Here is a 19,404-nt window from a genome sequence, read left to right as displayed (position 1 = left end):
GTAGCGGGCAGCCCCCATGCGGTCGATCAGTTCATCGGCTCGGGGGATGGGATGAGCGTCGGTTCTGGTGAAAGCGTTAAGGCCCCGATAGTCGACGCAGAATCGGAGCTCAGGAGTGGTGCCGGGGGCAGCAGCTTTGGGGACCAGCACGACCGGGCTGGCCCAGGGGCTGTCCGAGGGCTCGATGACCCCGAGCGTGAGCATCTTTGATACTTCTTCTTGGATGCAGGCACGTACCCGATCTGGTACGTGGTACGTCCGATGTCTGATAGGGGGACTGTCCCCAGTCTCCACGTCGTGCAAGCACCAGGGGGTGACCCCTGGGGTGAGGGAAAACAGGGCCGCAAATTGCAGCAGGAGGTCCCGGCAGTCTTGGCGCTGTTCCGGGGTGAGGGCATCTGAGAGTCGGACCCCGTCTGCGGATCCATCTTTCTCACGTGTCTTTAGGAGATCAGGGAGCGGCTCGGAGTCTTCTTCCGTGCCACTGTCTGTAGCCATCAGGAGGCTGAGCTCCGAGCGCACAAAGTGGGGTTTGAGTCTGTTGGTGTGGAGGACCCGGAGAGGGTTCCGAGGCGATTCCATATCGATGAGATAGGTGACGGGGCTCTTGCGCTCGACCACCCTGAAGGGCCCCGTCCACTTGTCCTGCAAGGCACACGGTTCGGTGGGGGACATCACCCACACTTGTTGGCCAGGTTCGAATTCGATGGAGGAGGCATTTTGATCGTACCATTTCTTCATGTCCTCCTGACTGGCCTCAAGATTCGCTTTTGCCATTTCTCTGAATCGCCTGGTCTGATTGCGTAGGGTCAGGAGGTACTTGAAGACGTCTAGAGGGGTCTTCAGGGGGGCCATCTCCCAACCTTCTTTGACTAGGCTGAGGGGCCCTCGCACAGGGTGTCCGTACAAGAGTTCGAAAGGGCTGAAGCCGAGGGACTTCTGGGGGACTTCCCGATAGGCGAAGAGGAGGCACGGGAGTAGCACATCCCACTGGCGACGGAGGGGCTCTTCCAACCCCCCGATCATTCCCTTGAGCGTGCGGTTGAACCGCTCGACTAGTCCGTTCCCTTGAGGGTGATAGGGGGTCGTGAATCGGTAGGTGACCCCGCACTGTTGCCAGAGGGATTTCATATATTTTGAAATAAAGTTTGTGCCTCTGTCGCTGACGACTTCTCGGGGGAAGCCCACCCGGGAGAAGATCCCCATTAAGGCCCGGCCGACCACCGGGGCTGTTACAGTTCGCAGGAGAACAGCCTCGGGGTAGCGGGTGGCGTGGTCCACCAGTACCAGGATGAACCGATGTCCTTGTGCTGTTCGGGGGTCCAGGGGCCCCACAATGTCTATTCCCACCCTTTCGAACGGGGTGGTGACAACTGGGAAGGGTTGCAGAGGGGCTTTGAGTTTGCGGCCGCTCTTCCCGCTGGCCTGGCACGTGGGGCAGGACCGGCAGTGGTTGAGGACGTCGTTTCTCAGCTTTGGCCAGAAAAAGTGGGTCACCAGGCGACTGTAGGTTTTGTCCTGTCCCAGGTGTCCAGCCAGGGGGACATCGTGGGCCAAATTCAACAAGAAGTCTCTAAAACGGAGGGGCACCACCAACACTCGACTGGCCCCTAAATCCGCGATTCTCTGTTCACTATACAACAGGTCGTTGTCCCAATAGATCCAATGGGCTCCGGTGGTGTCTCCCGCGCTCTGGGCGAGGGCTTGCTGTCGCAGTCCCTCGAGGGAGGGACAGGTCTTCTGCTCTGCTCCTGGGTGGGCCCCCCTTCTTGACTCCATGGAGCCAGGTCGGAAAGGTCCTGGAGCTGAGCGAGCCCTTCGGGGGTTTGCTCAGGGGGGTTGGTGTGGTCGGTGTCCTCCACTGGAGCGACCGGGGGAGGAGGTGCTGGCCATTCTTGTTCCTCAGGTCGGGAGATGGCACGGGCTGCCATGGACCGGGTGGTTACGCATGCCCAGTCCGGGAGGCCCAACATCCCCAGGTGTTCTCTTTTTTCCACGGCGGCCCACGGGGAACTCTCCAGATCATTCCCCAGGAGACAGTCCACGGGGGCATCATCTCGGACCGTCACCTTCAACATGCCGGAGACTCCTCCCCATTCGAAGGGGACGCAGGCCATCCGGCACAGACTCTCGGAATTGTCGGCTGAACGGACGGGGCAGAGGATGTTCGGCAGGATCTGTTCTGGGGTCACCAGGTGACAGCGGACGGCCGTCACACTGGCCCCCGTGTCACGTAGTGCTTCGGCCCTGCGCCCATTAATGTTCACCCACTGACTGTATTTTCTGGTGTTGGCGGGGAGGGGAGCCCGCGGGATCATGTCTCTTCCCCCTAGGCACGCTAGAACCATGGCGGCCGGTTCCCATTCTTGTTGTTCGTGCTCGCATTCTTCCTGTTCTTCGGAGATTTGCTCTCCCCCCAGGGCGGCAGCAGCTACCTGGCGGGGCCTCGGAGTCTGGTTCTGTGGACAGTTCGGGTCATTGGCGTAGTGGCCGACTCGCTGGCATCGGTGACACGTGACATTGGCTCGGAACACCGGCCGTATCGGGGGGTTGCCCCGGTTGCCCGGGGGCGGGGTGCTGGTAGCGGGAGCGGCCGGGGCGGTGTCTCTTCCCCGTCCCTGGCCTCCTCCTCCTCCTCCTCGGGGACGGTGCTGACCTTGGTTGTTCCTGTTCTGTTCGTGCGGCCCACTCCGGCCGACTCGGGTGCTCTCCCATCGGTCAGCCTCGGCGGCGAGCTGCCGTGGATCCGTCAATTTACTGTCGAGGAGGTGCTGCCTAAGCTCGATGAAGCAGTTGTTGGAGAGGTGCTCCCATACCATGAGATTAAAAAGTTGCTCGTAGGTCGTTACGTGGCTCCCCTTGATCCACCCCTCGAAGGCTCGGCTGAAGTAGTTTAAATATTCCACCCACGTTGTACCCGGGATCCGGGCGCAGTCTCGGAACCTCTGGCGGTACATTTCGGGTGTGAGCCCATATCGAGTGAGGAGGGCAGCCTTCATGTGGTCATAGGATGTCATCAGATGGTCGGGGAGCTGTAACAGGGCATCGCGGCCTTTATTGACGAACCTCCCCCATAGACCGGCTCCACAGTCACTTCGGTCGATCCGGTGGGAGGTCATGGCGATCTCGTAGGCCTTGAACCACTGTTGTATGTCGTCGTCTCGAAAATACTCTCGGACGACATCCTTGGGGATGTGGACCTTTTTTTCTGTCGCTCCTGGGGTGCGCGGTTGCTCGGGCACCCCCAGATCTTTGTTTTGCTTCCGTAGGTCTAATTCTGCCAGTTTGCGCTCGTGTTCGTACGCTAGTCTCTTTTCTTCGAGTTCTTTTTGCCTCTGTTTTTCTTCCCGTTCTTCTCGGAGCCGCAGATGTTCTAGGTTCAGTTTTTGTTCGGCTAGTTTTAGTTCACCGTCCATTTTGAGCCGTGCCATTTCTAACTCATGTAGTCTGCTTTTTTCTCCCTCTCGGATCTCTCCCTGCGAGAGACCCGTGATGCTCTCCTCGGGAGCCGTGGTGTTCCTTTCTGGTGCTGCAATGTTTTGGTCCGGGGGTCTGACGGCCCCGGTTTCTGCCCAAGACTCAATTGCGTGCTTGAAATTGTCTTTAGTGCTCAGACCGGTGGTAGCAATGCCTAGTTCAATGCAAAATTGTTTCAACTCACGATGGTTGTACTCTTCCAATTTCTCCATCTGGAATTTCTCGGTGTATCCGCTCTCTTTGGTTGTCATTGTGGTTTAGTCGTGGGGTGAGCTACTCTCTGTACGATTACGCGTTGATTCGGATCGCGCCGCTGGCCACCAATGTTAGACGGACCTGGAGGGTCGGCCGAGGACAAGGGGAGAGGTCTCCGGGGAGAGCCGTCTCCAGCGATCGTACAGACGAGTAACTTCCCCCCCACAGATGTACACCACACAAGGATAAGGTTTAACGTTCTTTATAAGCAATCTTGAAGTACGATAGAATGGTACAAGGAGGTCAGGACTCAGGGGTCCCCTCGATTCTAGTCTCTTGGTTGGGAAAGGGGTAGCGGGACAGTCTTGTTACCAATCTGGTAGATGCGATGATATGATGGATAGCTCACAATCCTCGAGCTCGGCGTTCTAGGTGGACGGGCCGCGGCAGCGCCGGCAGGTCCCGAGATGATCGTAGGTAGCGACGGTCCGCGGCAGCGCCAGCAGGTCCCGGTGAAGGGGGTAGTTACAACGGTCCGCGGCAGCGCCAGCAGGTCCCGACGAGGATGAAGGATGCAGAAGGTTGCGGCAGCGCCAGCAGGCAGGACGATAGTTCACAAGGCAGGGGTACGGCAGCGCCAGTAGTCCGTCAAGGATGAGTTCTTCACGGTGTCTCTCGACTCCAAGATACAACTGCCTTCCTGCTCTGGAGCTGCCCCAGTTATAGGTCTGGCGCCCTTTGATGTCCGGACCCTCGCACTTGGAGGTCGGGAGGTCCGGGATGAGGGAATCCAGACACCCAGCAGGGGGGTGGAGCCAGCGCCCGGGGGAGCTGGGGCGATCGGCACCTGGCGGGGGAGAGCCATCGACACTTCTTTCTCCCATTGACCTGCCAAGTGGTCCGTTCACCTCCTGGGAGGATGATGGTGCCGGGATGTCGGGGCCTGGCCAGGCCCAGGGTTAGGGTCGAGTGGAGGCCACGCGGCCTCGTGGTGCAGTATCCAAGATGGCAGCAGGGCCGGGCGATGAAGCTGGTAGCGGCTCGGCCCCATGATACAGAGATGTCCGGGGGCAGGAGTCCCGTAGGGGACGGGGTGCGGGTTGCTTCTGTGGGTACCACCTGGAGGGCCGGGGCCCGGGCCCTGTCATGCGGGGAGGGAGCAGGCCCTTCATGTGGCCTGTCCAACACTGTGGTGGTGCTGAGTGGTGCTGTGGTGATGCTGAGTGATGCTGTGGTGGCGCTGAGTGATGCTGTGGTGGCGCTGAGTGATGCTGTGGTGGCGCTGAGTGATGCTGTGGTGGCGCTGAGTGATGCTGGGGTGGCGCTGAGTGATGCTGGGGTGGCGCTGAGTGATGCTGGGGTGGCGCTGAGTGATGCTGGGGTGGCGCTGAGTGATGCTGGGGTGGCGCTGAGTGATGCTGTGGTGGTGCTGAGTGATGCTGTGGTGGTGCTGAGTGGTGCTGTAGTGTTCCAGAGTGATAATGTGGTGGTGCTGAGTGATGCTGTGGTGGTGCTGAGTGATGCTGTGGTGGTGCTGAGGTGGCACAGAGTGGTGTTGTGGTGGCGCGAAGTGGTGCTGTGGTGGCACGGAGTGATGCTGGGTTGGCGCTGAGTGGTGCTGTGGTGGTGCTGAGTGGTGCTGTGGTGGTGCTGAGTGGTGCTGTGGTGGTTCTGAGTGATAATGTGGTGGTGCTGAGTGATGCTGTGGTGGTGCTGAGTGATGCTGTGGTGGTGCTGAGTGGTGCTGTGGTGGTGCTGAGTGGTGCTGTGGTGGTGCTGTAGTGTTCCAGAGTGATGCTGTGGTGGTGCTGAGTGGTGTTGTGGTGGTGCTGAGTGGTGCTGTGGTCGTGCTGTGGTGGTGCTGAGTGGTGGTGCTGAGTGATGCTGTAGTGTTCCAGAGTGATGCTGTGGTGGTGCTGAGTGGTTCTGTAGTGGTGCTGAGTGATGCTGTGGTGGTGCTGAGTGGTGCTGTGGTAGCGCGGAGTGGTGCTGTAGTGTTTCAGAGTGATGCTGTGGTGGTGCTGAGTGGTGCTGAGTGATGCTGGGGTAGCGCTGAGTGATGCTGGGGTAGCGCTGAGTGATGCTGGGGTAGCGCTGAGTGATGCTGGGGTAGCGCTGAGTGATGCTGGGGTACGCTGAGTGATGCTGGAGTGGCGCTGAGTGATGCTGGAGTGGCGCTGAGTGATGCTGGAGTGGCGCTGAGTGATGCTGGGGTGGCGCTGAGTGATGCTGGGGTGGCGCTGAGTGATGCTGGAGTGGCGCTGAGTGATGCTGGAGTGGCGCTGAGTGATGCTGGAGTGGCGCTGAGTGATGCTGGGGTAGCGCTGAGTGATGCTGGGGTAGCGCTGAGTGATGCTGGAGTAGCGCTGAGTGATGCTGGGGTAGCGCTGAGTGATGCTGGGTAGCGCTGAGTGATGCTGGGGTAGCGCTGAGTGATGCTGGGGTAGCGCTGAGTGATGCTGGAGTAGCGCTGAGTGATGCTGGGGTAGCGCTGAGTGATGCTGGAGTAGCGCTGAGTGATGCTGGAGTAGCGCTGAGTGATGCTGGAGTAGCGCTGAGTGATGCTGGGGTAGCGCTGAGTGATGCTGGGGTAGCGCTGAGTGATGCTGGAGTGGCACTGAGTGATGCTGGAGTAGCACTGAGTGATGCTGGGGTAGCACTGAGTGATGCTGGGGTAGCGCTGAGTGATGCTGGGGTAGCGCTGAGTGATGCTGGGGTAGCGCTGAGTGATGCTGGGGTAGCGCTGAGTGATGCTGGGGTAGCGCTGAGTGATGCTGGGGTAGCGCTGAGTGATGCTGGGGTAGCGCTGAGTGATGCTGGGGTAGCGCTGAGTGATGCTGGAGTGGCGCTGAGTGATGCTGGAGTGGCGCTGAGTGATGCTGGGGTCACGCCGAGTGATGCTGGGGTAGCGCCGAGTGATGCTGGGGTAGCGCCGAGTGATGCTGGGGTAGCGCCGAGTGATGCTGGGGTAGCGCCGAGTGATGCTGGGGTAGCGCCGAGTGATGCTGGGGTATCGCCGAGTGATGCTGGGGTAGCGCCGAGTGATGCTGGGGTAGCGCCGAGTGATGCTGGGGTAGCGCAGAGTGATGCTGGGGTAGCGCCGAGTGATGCTGTGGTAGCGCTGAGTGATGCTGGGGTAGAGCTGAGTGATGATGTGGTGGTGCTGAGTGATGCTGGGGTGGCGCTGAGTGATGCTGGGGTGGCGCTGAGTGATGCTGGGGTGGTGCTGAGTGGTGCTGTGGTGGTGCTGAGTGATGCTGTGGTGGTGCTGAGTGATAATGTGGTGGTGCTGAGTGATAATGTGGAACGGGGGAAAGAAAGAAAGAACGAAAGAAAGAAGGAAGAAGGGAGGAAGGAAAGAAAGAAAGGAATAAAAGGGAGGAAGGAAAGGAAGGAAGGAATGGAAGAAAGAAAAGGAAGGCAAGAAAGGCTGGAAAGGAAGGAAGGAAAGAAAAGAAAGGATGAAAGGAAAGAAAGAAAGGATTCTAATTGCAAGTGTCAACATGAACAGGCTTGTTTTGAAGATGTAGTCCCCAAATTTGAGATTCCACGACAGAGAGGGGCTGTGAAGGACAGAGAGGCGACAGGCAGAGGCCACGCGCGGCGGACATCAAAGGAATGGTGGGAGGGGAAAAAAATGCATTAGCGAGCGAGAAAATCCAGAAACACCAGGGGCGGGGAAGCAGATTGCCTTCAAGCTTTCAAGCCTTTGAAGACAAATGCCAGACAAATGCCAGCGGGTCGCGCACCTTATGCACTGTCGGAAGCAAGCCCCTTTTACAAAAGCTCTAGACGTTTGACGTGGCCAGCGAGTGGGAGGGAGGAAAGGGAGTGAGGGGGAGCAGAAGCCTTTGATAGTGGTGTGCGAGGCCAAGGGCGCACCTGGGGAAGCTTCATGCTCAAGTGCACAACATGCATTGCACGAAATCCGGCTGGTTTAAGAGACTTTGGTTCAGTAGTAATAGGATCGAGTTATAAATAACTCTACCTAAAAAGTGTTATAAGCATTTTTGTTACCTTATATATAACCAATAAGACATTATTGTCTAGGCGAGACCTAAAAAATTAGGTATTGCATTTTTTCAGAGCCGATGTACGGGTTTCCTGGAAGGTCTGCTCAGGCCCAAAGGAGTCAGTGATGATCATGGGGCCAGGCCTGCCCAAGCTTGCAGCGGGGCTAGCCATGCATATAAGTGGAGTGGGTGACGTCACATGCATGCAGCAAGGACTGAGTGATCAAGGCCTTTGGATGAGTCTGACAGGCCAAAGCAACACCTTGTATTGAGATTTTGGTACTGAACAAACATCCAAGAGCTAACTGTATCTCCTGAGGTATTCGTTGGAGAAGCCTTTTTTAACCTTCCATATCCAACAACATATTCCCTAGCTGGATTTTCCTTCTACAGTAAGTATTTACATCATGTTTATACTATATATGCATATATATTTAATGCTTAGGTGCTTTTTATTGCAAAGAATACAGTGGTAGCAAAAATATTTTACAGGGAACGGTGAATTATGATTTTGCTGTTGTGACAGTCCTCAAACAACTCTGCAGAGCTGTACACGTGTCAGGGCTACTGGAATTAAAAAGTCAGGTTAGCTTATCATAACCCCCAAAAATGCAAACTAAGCAGCACATTCTCTATATTTCAACCATTAGAGCTCGAAACATTCCTCGTGAAATCTGCAATTTGTGTCAAATATGGTAAATACTGCAGCCACAAAATCACATACAATAAACGGTCTTCACCATTGTTTTAGCAACAATTTATGTAAGCTTAAAAGAAAAACGAAACATTCTAATTCCTGTAAGTACCCGTTGGTAACTATACTTTGAGAAAAAAACTGCTTTCTCTAGTTAACTACCCCAAAACACACAGGTAATATAAAAAGTTAGTAACTGGCAACATTTGACATCGCTCTATCAGTAGCGGTCACACAGGTAACATCAGTGAGGCGGGACGGGCCCGGGCAGGATGGGGGGTGGTGGAAGTCGACAAATGACAGGATAAGTAATATTAAATAAATAAGTAAAACCACTTACCTTGCTATTGCTGCATCACCAGCGCAAGGTAAGTGGTTTTATTTATTTAATATTACTTATCCCATCGTCTGTCGACTTGCACCACCCCGGACCTCAGCCCGCCCCACCGCTCTAGCTACAACACACAAAAGTGTATCACATTTTAAGTGTATTAGACAATAGAAAGCTTAATGGTGTCAGGTTCGATCTTCCTGAGATAAGAGAATAAAAAATCACCCTTACTGGCCAGTCATACAAATAAAGGGGATGCTGCACGTGGGGTGTAACATCCTGATGTGAGGTTATATGCTTACATCGTTTACAAATACAAGCAGATTCAGTGCCGGGGGCACACATTGACACGTCTCAGCCTGGTTTTAGGGCAATAGAGTCCTCTTTCTAAGTTTTGTGGGGAACTCCGTCCATCCCCATCCACCACTGATTTGTGCACCGACAGCGCTGAATTGGTTTGGTCCATTGATTGTCAGTGGAGCGCGCTCTGCAGCACGTTTGCTCTTGGTGGTGACATTGTAGTCTAATTTCAACAGGTTAAAGAAGAGGTCTTCTTGGTCAGCTGCATCTGCTGAGGAGCATGGGAGCCAGTGCAGGTCAGGGGCAGTCGGGAGCGGGTTCACATGAGCGTCCTCAGCCCTCCCTCGGAGCATGTGCTCCACTCTGTTCAAAGAACCTGTTTGCCTGGACTGGAGCTGGAAGGATTAGAACAAGGTCAGGCTGGGAGATACACGCTACCAGCACGTGCTCTGTGCGTGCTGAATGCTAATAGACCGGCATGCTGCCGGTCCTAGGTTTCTATCTTTTATTTATATTATCTCTCTTGAAAAAAAGAAGAAACGGACCAAAAGCTTTCACAAATGTGAGAAACCAGAAAATACACCTGTGTAATATTGTGACGCAGGGCAGATAGCTCAAGACCACATGTTTTTTGAGGTGGGGCGGGGACAGAGAGAATATGTGTCAGTGCGTTTTATGTAGCCGAGATCCGTGTGCCATGTGAATAACTGAACTAGAGGGTCGACAATGTGTTTTGGGGTGATAAAGACCGAAACGAAAGGACCCCTGGATCCATGCCTAACGTTGCACTTGTGTATATCATCACCACAGTGACACTCCGTGTGATGTTGGGCGAGCATAGGCATCTCCTTGTACATCATGACTTAATCGGACATTGGGGTCTTGAGTCACCACCAATGCCCCTCCACCTCGACTCTGCTCTCACGTCTTAGAAACCGGCGAAGGCTGGCTGCTCTGTGGCTTTCTCAAGAGGCACAGCTGGTCAACATGTTATGCAACTGTGAGCTTTGAAATGCAGGTGAAATTACATAATCTGTTCAAACAAAAAGCACAAAAACAGGATCAAATGAATTCAAGTGAAATAAAATCATTCCAATTATGTTCCACGAAAAGGAACGTCCAGAAAAAAATCACAAAATCACTGCACTAAACATTGGCCATTTTAGAAATAGCATTCAAAAGATAGCAGCCCTCTCTAAGAACGTAAACCAAAAGAAGCGCAGCCACGCGACAGCGAAAGTGAAAGCGACCCACGGAAGCATGATACAGAAAAGATGGCACCCTGTGCACACCTGCTCGCTCCTTAAAGGGGGATGCTGCCACACGCATGATTGTTAAGAAAGTGCAGACGATTCCAAAAGGTCATCTCCTAGAGCAGCGCATGCGTGATGCGCTAGGCTCATCCTAAAAAGGACAGAAAAGGACGTGATTTGTTACTGAAAAAAAATACTCTTAATCTATTGAAACTCACAACAATAATAAAAGAACCAGCATGCAAGCAATGGCCATAAATGGGATGTGCCGATTGGCATATAACATCTCCTGTCACTGGGCCGCGGCTGAAGAAGCGGAATTGGAGCTTGCCTTTGCCTAAGAATAAAAAAATGCTATGGAGCTATAGCACTGGAATAGCTAAAAGCCAATCAGTTGGTGGGCATTTTCACTGGAGGTTCACCTATGCATATGATTAGCTAAGGCAATTTTTTCTTAGCAACTTCGAGCGTTTTACCTCAGTCAATGCTTGCTTGCTGGCTGCTGGGCACTGTGACAGCAGACCCCTCATCTGCAGTATATGTATGACTTGTTATTGCATTTATTTACTGCTGCAGTCTATGTATGTATTGTCATTATATTATTTACAGCTTAATACACCGGACGTGGCATTAGAATGCTTTACGTCAAGTAGCAAGCTACCGCAGGACACAAGGTCAATGGTTAATCCAGTGATTACTGGGATTAGTCTTGTGCTCTCAGGAATCCATTCAACGCATTTACTCCGGTTTCTTTGTGGTAGATTACGTTGATAGGAGTTAGGTGTGATCCTTAGTAGGGATATGTGAGCTTATGCAAATGACTGGTGGAAAGGGTATAATTGTATTGCAGGGGAATGAAGGAGATGTTGTAATCTATGACATGAGGGTCGGGCAATTTGTAAAAATACAATAACAGAGATTAAAGCAGAAAAGCATGCAACCCAGAGTTGGCTGTGCTCACAGCAAGGAGGCAAGCAGAGTATGGAAATTAATGAGAAGGCCATTCCAAAGAAAGGAGAGGTAATCAGAAGTTTTAGGTCAAGGTACATTTTTCAGAAGGCCACTTTTAAAGGTCAATTTTAGGAGCAAGGTGAGAGGAGATTTTTAGGTCCCACCAAAGATAGCACATGCACTGTCTGTTGCGAGAGATATTGTTAGTTGCCAGTGGGTTTTGAGCCCGCCCAATCCTTACCATTGGGTGCCTTCATTGTCACTCTCATTTGCCAGATTCTGTAGGCTTTCCATCCTCTTCTTGAATTTGTCCCTCCCATGGGGCATGGATGCATTCCTTGTGTCCTTTCTCTGCTCTTATTTTTTAGCCACTATTTTTTCTTTTTGTTTAAGCACACCACAAGAGTGCATGTCTTTTCTAGCTGTTTCACTTGTCTGATCTCTCACATTTGTGTTCCTCTTTCTCGCACTTTTTCAGCTGCTTTTCTTGCGTTCCCACCAATCCCATGTCAGTTTGCACTTCCAGTCCTTCAAGCCAACCCTGCATTGTCTATTTGGCCATTCCTGCCCGCCCACCTGCCCTCCGTTGTCTGTGAGCTGCCCCAGCCTGCCCACTCATTCTGTCAGTTTGCATGCCCAGCCCTTTCCACCCACTCTCTATTGTCAGCTTGGTGGCCCATCAACTCCCGCCCACCATCCATGGTCAGCTTGCTCTCCCAACCTATCCCACCCACCCTCTGTAGTCAGCCTGCTTCCCTAGAACCCCATGTCCACCCTCTGCTGTCAGTTATCTCTGCTGAACGAAATAACATTATTTGCATGAGAGGCAGCGCTACATTAGGTACTTATGACTGGAACTACTAGAATCAGGTGAATGGTCACCCCGCCCCCGCTACTTCTTTATCAAGGCTACCTGATCAGCTCAAGGGTTGGATGCATGCATAAAGTAATGGATGGGTGCCTATACAGGGAAATAGCTAAAGTGTCAAAACTGCAATGGAAAGAAGCAGCTGCCCTAATGCCACTTTTTATGTCAATCCTGTGGAGGGGGATTGCAAATAAGAAATGAGTCCATGTGTCTATATTGGTGTACAGAGTTCCTTAAAACCACAACATTGGATCTGGGTGTCCATTTTGCACTCCTCATATTTTATTTTCAGGATCTTAAGAAAAATAAATGAAGGAATGTTGCCACAGATCATCAGGTCCAACAGAGTGGAACTAACCAAAATAAGATACTCGAGGGGTTGGTAGGACAAAAAAAAGCAACCTGCACTGGGACAAGTTATATTTATTTAATACTGAAAATAAGAATCTGTTTGTCTGAGAAGAGTCCCACTCCTGAAAGAGAAAGGCTATTGTGTGTCTAATGTATGCACTCTACCACCCACAGCTACAAAAAGCCAGCTCCATGCAACTTTGTAAGACTCTCCTAGAGTCAAGCTCAGGTGAAACTTTCCAACTCTGTTCCATTTAAAGCCTGACAAATTAATTCAAGGTTAAATAAGAGGCCTCTTCCATCTGATGTGTTTAGCAAACCTTCAAGTACATCTCTCAGTAGGAAGTGCTACCCTCCCCCACCTAGTACATCTCTCAGTAGGAAGTGCTACCCTCCACCGCCACATACACACTTCCCACCTTATCTCGGATTTTACATAGTGCTCAGCTCCCATTATGGTTTCCAAGCAGCCTCCCTGTAACATAAGAAGGATGCCAAGGGAGCTCTTGTATCAACGCTGTAAGTTTACTTTCCAAGCTCTCCAGAATTCTAGAATAGATCCTACTACTATTTTAATGAACAAAGGTATAACCTGTCACCAACAACTAGAAGATACCACACATTTTCCTGCCAGCTTCACTTCCTCTGCTTTCAGCTGTAGCATGGCTGAAGTACTGATTGCTCCTGCTTGATTACTGTCTTTCCCTGATCGTGCGGTGATTGGGGTACTAATTTTATTTTGTCCATGTAGTCCGTGTTGCAATCTTCCCTTCCGACCTCCCCCTGCCTGTTTTCCATGTTGCTCCTTCCACCCCTACCCTCTTCACTGTGTTGCTTCTTCCCCCTCACCTGCCCTTGTTCATGATGGTTATTTCACTCCTACTCCCCATCCTTCATGTTGTCTATGTTACCCACCCACTATAAGGAAAAAAGTGCTATGAGGTGGCCATCGCTGGATGTTTCATAGAGCACTTTTCTAACTTGCTGCACAACAGCATGGCAAAGGTAATAGCTCTTGCAAAGGTGAGACCTATTGGCTATGCCCATGTTTGCTTTAAAACTCATTGTTTTCATAAAATTCAGTTCAAACAACTCTTTAGAAATCATGGTGATTTTAAGCAGAAATCAAACATCACCTTAACCTCTACATTGCATTGACCTTTGACACTGCAAACTAGTCATAGAACCACATCTCCACAGACTTCATGTACCGATTTGTTCTTATCCATTATAGAACCAGTCTTGCAGAATGCATGATACAACACAACGTCCTATTTTACCACAGGGATTGCACATGGCCCTGCTTTCAGGACAAGTTTTGTCATTGGCCATATGTCCAGTTTTCCTACAACTATAACATTGATCTTTGAACACAAAATGTCTTCAAGGTCCATTCAATCCGTTGACAAGCTACACAATCTAAAGCTTTTGTCAAGTTTGTATTGTCCTTTTTATGTGACCTCCACACACTTGAGCTCCACCCTTTTTGCAATCAATACAACTTCACACAAAGGTGGTTCATCCTTCAACCACAGTTCTTCCTGGATGCACTCATTGGTGCAACACACGACAAACGGATTGTATGCATTCTTAACTCAAAGGAACAAACTTACAGGTGCCTGCTAACTATATTAGAGTGGTAACATACACTTCCACAGACTCATTTTCTTCTACCAAAATATTATCCCTCTGTGATGGTACAGTCCTGAGGTAGATGATGCATACCCAAATTTTAAAACAAATCTCAATTTCAATTAATCCTCTCTCGTTGTCTGCAGTTATATCTTGCAAATTATCCAACACTGCCTAATCTTCAGCCAGAGACAACGTAGTAACATTGACCATGTTCTACGAGTATTCAGATTAGAGTCACACACTATGGCATAATTCAGGAAAATCTTTTTGCATTTTGAACCTTTTCACAACGGTCCATCTGGCTGACTCATGAAAAAATGGTGGTGTTGCGTCATTTTGCATTTTTTCCCCCTAAAACTATAATTAAATACAAAAAGGCCCTCTCCGTAGCAATAGTACACAATTCAAATCCATAACTGAAATGTAGAATTGAGTTAATATTGAGAAAAACGAAATTTCTGATCTCTTTTAAATTAGAAAATAGTCTTTGTTAAACATTCTCCTTCAAAAACCCAAGAGAAAGTCACGTTGAATCCTCTTCTCCTAAACGCATCTTTAATGTAACATAATGAGTGTGCTTATCATTGAAGGCACGTTTTTATTAACACAAACTACTATAAAATGAACAAGATCTTGTAATAGTAAGATGATTGGTTTGTTTGTCACCAATAGTAACAATTCTCAGTTTCCAGTAGCCTTAGTTTCCCAATCTACTCACCCTTCTTGTTGAGCTCTCCAATTAAACCTTCTCTTAAATGACACCACTATTGAACCTGAAGATCATTTAGGTAATTGATAAGCCATAGGAAAAGATTAAACAATTTCCTTCCTTTAAAGTCAAACACGCATGCGCACAACAAATTCTGTGTGACAGCCACATCTCCTCCTCCAAAGAAACCTCACCAACGTTGTCAGTCCCCGACACTCCCTGTCATCAGGCACCAGAAAAGAGATAGGACTAATGCATCATGCTGGAAGATATGAGTAAGGCCACATGCATTAGAATGTTGCTGTGTACCAGCCTCACGAGGCAGAAAGGCCCTGTGTGTTAGACAGCTTAATTGATTTAACAATCATGCGTTCCAATGATAACAGTTGAATATAGTCTAACGCTCCAGGCCCGTTGTATCTCTTTCTGGCACTGTTGAACTCAACAGCGCAGCCAATAACTTCACAGCATGCAATAACCATACACAACGTCTCCTTTCTTCTGAAACATAACCAAATTCCATCAGCAGTTTCTGATGTACACATTGTGCAAACAATCATTAGCATTACTACTCAACATCGCACACGTGTTGAGATGACAATCAGTCAAGTGTGTCGCCAGTGTAACAGAAGAACAACATGGAGACTCTTAGGTCTATGTTGTAGGTTTACTTGTCACCCAAGCCACAGTCTTGAACATAACTAACTACAAAGAAACCTTTGTCATCAAGCTCCCCAGCATTCTAGAATGGATCCTATCACCAACAACTGGATCCTATCATCAACAACTGGATCGTATCAACCAACAACTGGATGATACCACACTCCCCCTACCCCTAAATGACAAAGGGTGCTCTCAGTATAACAAGTCAGAGTAGGGGAATGAGCAGCTGCGCCCAGGATCAGAGCCAAGGATGCAGAGCTTGGTGTAATAAAAAAGCAGACGTGTGGGTAACAGCTGAACACGAATGAGAGATGGGGGGGCAGAGAAGAAACAGATGGGGCAGAGATGAAGGGAAGAGAAGCAGAAGGGATAGGGGAGACGGCCTGAAAACACAACTACTCATATGAGTACTTGAAGACAAATAAAAAGTAGCTCCAAAAATAGAAGCAGTGGAAGGAGACAAGTACTTGGTCCATGCTCTAGAAGAGGGCCAGATACAAAAACAGGACATGACACCCGCATGCCATGACGAATGGAAAGAAAGCAAACCAGGGAGATACTAAAGCATACCAATAGTAAGCTCTGGGCAGGCTGTAAGCCCACTGATTTAAAACAACATGTCTTGAAGACACAGCGTATGCCCTGTCTAGCTAAGACCTAAAAAAACACACCCTCTGCCACCAGACTACTCATGACGGAAAACCACTCTCTGCACAAACAGGCTGCCATGAAGCAGGGGCTCCCCTGGTTGCAGAAGTTGACGATTTCACATGCTCACAAAGCAGTGCCCGGGTCGGCATTAACCTCCTTTAAACATTTCCCACAGAATCATTATTACAACGAACAACGCTCTATGCACTCTTCAGCGAGACTTAGAAGACGGTTGTTTAAAATAAGAGTAAAGCAGTTTCGAACGCACAGAGCTCCGTGGCTGTAGGAGCTTTGTTAATGATTCACACCACTGTGTTTCACAGCTCCGCCAGCTTTGCCTGTAGTTTAGAGCACCGACGACTGGGCTTTTGTACACAGGACATGGAACCAAGGTACATAGGTCCAGGCACTACGCATTTACCTCAGCACAGTGTTGCACAGCTCCAACATTTTGCCAGTGTGTCACATTGCAAGTACATACTAGTCCCTAGCAAGTTGGATAGCGTACACGGGCTCCTGCACTTTGTCTATAGTGCACAGCACAAGGTAAGATAAGTCTAGGTGCTATGCGCCTCTATCAGAGCACAGTGTTGCACGGCTCCAAGACTCCGCAAGTGACCTATAGCATGAGATGACATAGTCCCAGGTATGGTATGGTACACAGCAAAAAGTCAAGTTACACAACTACAGCATTGTGAAGCACACAGCACAAGACTAAACATCTGTCTGTGATCGGGAAGGAAACGAATATGCTTTCTCCTGGGCATGAGAGCCAAAGTTCAGATGACTACTGTTTTTGAAGTCTTGGGGTAGTCTGGAGGCAACAGCTCTAACTGAGTTCTGAAACGGGGCAATACAACAGCCACCACCTGGGATCGGGGCTTAAAGAATGCTTCACTGTTTAAACAGGTTACAAACTGAGCTGGCCACCATTAAAATAAACCGCACCAGAGTCAAGGCAACAACAATACCTTCTACTTGCTCGTTTCTCCATATTTTACACTACTGACGTCATCACCCCACCTCTACTGGCTCCTGCACAGCCCTCTCACTTCAGACTCAATGTCGGCTCCTGCAGCATCCTCTTCTCGCAGGATCTCCTTTTGTTTGGCTCCAGTTTCCCTCCAGGCTCATGCAGCGCCCTGTTACTCCAGGCAACCTCCTAACACTTTCATCAACAGTTTCAGCGTACAACTACTATTGGGTATGAAAAGAGGTCCGAAACAATTCCAGCCCACACAACGATGCCGACAAACATTTCACCGTCAATCGTGTGGGCCACGCTTTACTTGGTCTTCTCTGTCATCATTTTGCCTCTTTACGCTAAATTACTCTGAAAAAACAGGACTCAGATTGCCTATTCTTGATATTTGCAGGCTTAGAATGCATTTGTGTGACATTTCTATGTCATGCGTGTGACAATTTATTGTGAGGTAAGCGAAATCCTAATATCTGTGTACATCTTTAGTTTGCGTCAGTAAACACTTTTTCACAAATAAAAAACTTGAAAAAAATCTTCAAATATGTCTGTCTTTACTAAAATCCTCGCAGTTAGTCTGGGTGTCTACTCAGTCCTACAGGTGCAGCTGCATTTATGACTGTGGGTAGGTGAGCTTGCATCTGGTTTGTATAATGGCCATATGGACAGGGAGTGATCTTCAAGATTTTAGCAGAGTGGGGTTTTTTGTAGGGAGTTTTTGAAACGTGAATCATTATTATATACTCCAACCTACTCCATCTAATAAACGTTTGTGAGCCTACATACTAATTCCTCATTACACTTAAATGCTCCCAAGCTTGCCTTTGTTTCAAGAGGGTGCACAATTAAAAATTTGAGAACATACGTGACAAGAATTTGTAATTCTATTAAAGACATAGAGGCGAGGATTATGCTTCTCATTTCTTTACTGGTAAAATTCTCAGCAGCCAATAAAAATACAGAAAAACAAATTACTTCAATACCCATCAACACTCTTTGTGTCACATGACTAACCATAGAGTGTTACCTCTATATAAACTCCAGTCTTAAGTACAACTTCCTCTTTCTTTGACAAACCATCAAACAGATAAGTCCATGAACAACAACATAATCTTGAAGTACCATTTTGAACGTAGAAGAACTTCTTCTATCAGATAGAACGAACAGCCCACCTGGACTCCTATTCCAGACTTGGTTCTGTAGTGTCCTGCCAGGACACAGTCTAGTTGTTTCTAAGTGTAACCCTCCACTGAACACCCACCCACCACAGACGTCACTGGGTCAGGTGACTCTGTTAATAAAAGAGGCCGAGCGCACGTGCTCGAGGCCAGAGTTACCATCCATAGGCTGGTGTCCTGTGTTGTCCTTCATTCCATCATGCGGGACTAGGACCCCATCCTTACATTGGCGATGAGGCGCTAACGCTAGTCACCCGTGCCGCGGCTGAATAACATCGAGGAAAAAGGAAAGGGGAGCTGCCAGCAGTGAAGGCATGATGGAGCAAGGATTCGCACGTAAAGCGACTTGCTCTGATTCAAGAACCTCGCCTAACTTGTAATCATATTAATTCAACCTATCCGTCATTTATTTCGCCTTTTCCCCAACACGCGGGTGTCCCCAGGAGGCTTGCATGTGTGTCTTTTCATCCTAACCATGCTTGCACTACGGAAATGGCTGCTTCGCAGAAATCCAGTCTGCGCATGTGTCGGTCATACCCATGTGATGTGACGCACTCGCATTTTGGAGGGATATTGTTGCACATGCGCATTGTTGCAAACATGGCCGCTTGTCTCTAACCATGCTCTCTGCTTGCCACCGCTGCTTCTGCATATCTGTCTTTTTGCACTAAACCTTAATGCTATAGATATTATAAAGTAAAGGGGTGCAGTGAAGCTTTTAACGGTGTACAGTGTAATCATTTTTACGTGTGATTCTAATTTGTTCTCGCTTACTTTTCATGTACCGCGTATCTATGGGCCTGGGGACGGGGAGCCGCTCCATATTGAAGCTCTTCTAAACCCTGTCACGTGACATGGGAGAAACCCCACTGCGCAGAAGGTGAAACAAGCCAGCTGGCTCCCGAAGCACGATGCGCCTGGGAACCCACCTAGAAGATGCTGCAGTCCACCTTGACTGTGCAACAATGTTTCTATATACTGTACACTCTCATTGTTTTCCATATTCCTATGCCTGGGAACGTAAACCCAAGGGGCGGGTATGACAAATTAAATATTCATGTGTAAACACTGAATTATAGGTGGTTACAATGACAGAGTCACCTCTCCTGACCAATCATAATGTGGGAAATTGTCACTTGCAACATTTGTGGGTGGT

General features: G+C 49.5%; 1 protein-coding gene across 1 annotated transcript in view; it reads right to left on the bottom strand.

Moving 5' to 3' along the window:
* LOC147705695 (uncharacterized) overlaps positions 1 to 17,197 on the bottom strand; it is a 149,590-nt gene extending 132,393 nt beyond the window's left edge. Inside the window, exon 1 of the mRNA XM_086932123.1 lies at positions 17,063 to 17,197. The gene's annotated coding sequence lies outside the window, so the exon portion shown is untranslated. The remainder of the gene's footprint in view (positions 1 to 17,062) is intronic.
* Between the last annotated feature and the right edge of the window lie 2,207 nt (positions 17,198 to 19,404).

Source organism: Lissotriton vulgaris, chromosome 7 (genome assembly GCF_964263255.1).
Source record: "Lissotriton vulgaris chromosome 7, aLisVul1.2, whole genome shotgun sequence".
Lineage (NCBI taxonomy): Eukaryota > Metazoa > Chordata > Amphibia > Caudata > Salamandridae > Lissotriton > Lissotriton vulgaris.
This window is presented reverse-complemented; position numbering and strand designations above follow the sequence as displayed.